Here is a 2,289-nt window from a genome sequence, read left to right as displayed (position 1 = left end):
CAACCTGATACCAAAACCAGACAAAGATGTCACAAAGAAAGAAACCTACAGGCCAATATCACTGATGAACATAGATGCAAAAACCCTCAACAAATTACTAGCAAACAGAATCCAACAGCACATTAAAAGCATCATACACCATCAACTGGGGTTTATCCCAGGAATGCAAGGATTCTTCAATATATGCAAATCTTAGACTCCTTGAGGTGTATGACTGCACTGAGTGGTGAATTTTAGTTCTGTTGAACATTTGGGAAAGAATTAGTCATAGGAACACAGAAATTAAGAAAAAATTTTAAAAAGGAAAAATTACAAATCGTTAACTTCCAGAAAAATGAAATCATGTAAAAGAAAAGTGACATAATCATTATATACTACGTGGCTCAGCTGTGGAAAATACTTACGTGGATTAAATAATAATGTAAACACTGAATGTTGAAAAGATGGAGGAGGGAAGGAGGGATGTGCAGGTTGGAATGAGAGTGCTGTGGCCGATTGCATTTTCCAAAGAAGCCCCTGTCGATGCTTCCCATCCATGTGCTCTGCTACTATGTGGTCTTGCCAATCTCCCATGCAGAGATGGAGTCTTATTCCCCTCTGGCCTCATGGCCCATTTGTTACCATCAAAATGCAGTGGAAGTGATGCTGAGTGACTTCCAAAACCAGGTCAGAAAAGATCATGACTTTGATCTTGTTCTCTTGGAATTCCTGCTTTTAGAACCTTCAGCTGCCATCTAAGAAGTCTGCTTACCCTGAGACCACAATGCCGAAGAGACCACGCAGAGGCCCACAGGCCTCAGCAGGACCAGTCCTCAGCCATGTTAGCCACTGAAGCAACAATTAGGTACGTGAGTGCAGAAGACGACTCCCTCAAGAGGAATCCAGCCTCAGCCACTATCTGACCGCAGCCACATGAAGGACCCTGAGACACCTAGACGAGCCCACCTGAGTCTAGTGGAATCACACAACTGTGAGAAGAGATTATAATAGATGACTGCATTAAGGTTTTATGTTTTGAGGGTAGATTCTTTTTTTTTTTTTTTTTTTTTTTGTGGTATGCCGGCCTCCCTCTGCTGCGGCCTTTCCCGTTGCGGAGGACAGGCTCTGGACGCGCAGGCTCAGTGGCCATGGCTCACGGGCCCAGCCGCTCCGCGGCATGTGGGATCCTCCCAGACCGGGGCGCGAACCCAGTTCCCCTGCATCGGCAGGCGGACGCGCAACCGCTGCGCCACTAGGGAAGCCCCAAAGCAATCTTGAGAAAGAAAAACAGAGCTGGAGGAATCAGTCCCTGCCTTCAGACTATACTACAAAGCTCCAGTAATCAAGACAGTATGGTACTGGCACAAAAACAGAAATATAGATCAATGGAACAGGATAGAAAGCCCAGAGGTAAACCCATGCACATATGGTCACCTTATTTTTCATAAAGGAGGCAAGAATATACAATGGAGAAAAGATAGTCTCTTCAATAAGTGGTGCTGGGAAAACTGGACAGCTACATGTAAAAGAATGAAGTTAGAACACTCCCTAACACCATACACAAAAATAAACTCAAAATGGATTAAAGACCTAACTGTAAGGCCAGACACTGTAAAACTTTTAGAGGAAAGAAAACATAGGCAGAACACTCTATGACATAAATCACAGCAAGATCCTTTTTGACCCAGCTCCTAGAGAAATGGAAATAAAAACAAAAATAAACAAATGGGGCCTAATGAAGCTTAAAATCTTTTGCACAGCAAAGGAAACCATAAACAAGACGAAAAGACAACCCTCAGAATGGGAGAAAATATTTGCAAGAGAAGCAACTGACAAAGGATTAATCTCCAAAATTTACAAGTAGCTCATGTAGCTCAATATCAAAAAAACAAACAACCCAGTCCAAAAAAAATCTACAAACAATAAATGCTGGAGAGGGTGTGGAGAAAAGGGAACCCTTTTGCACTGTTGGTGGGAATTTGTACAGCCAGTATGGAGAACAGTATGGAGGTTCTTTTAAAAGCTAAAAATAGAACTACCATACAACCCAGCAATCCCACTACTGGGCATATACCCTGAGAAAACCATAATTCAAAACGAGTCATGTACCACAATGTTCATTGCAGCTCTATTTACAATAGCCAGGACATGGAAGCAACCTAAGTGCCCATCAACAGATGAATGGATAAAGAAGATGTGGCACATATATACAGTGGAATATTACTCAGCCATAAAAAGAAACGAAATTGAGTTATTTGTAGTGAGGTGGATGGACCTAGAGTCTGTCATACAGAGTGAAGTAAGTCAGAA

This window comes from Physeter macrocephalus, chromosome 14 (assembly GCF_002837175.3).
Source record: "Physeter macrocephalus isolate SW-GA chromosome 14, ASM283717v5, whole genome shotgun sequence".
NCBI lineage: Eukaryota > Metazoa > Chordata > Mammalia > Artiodactyla > Physeteridae > Physeter > Physeter macrocephalus.
This window is presented reverse-complemented; position numbering follows the sequence as displayed.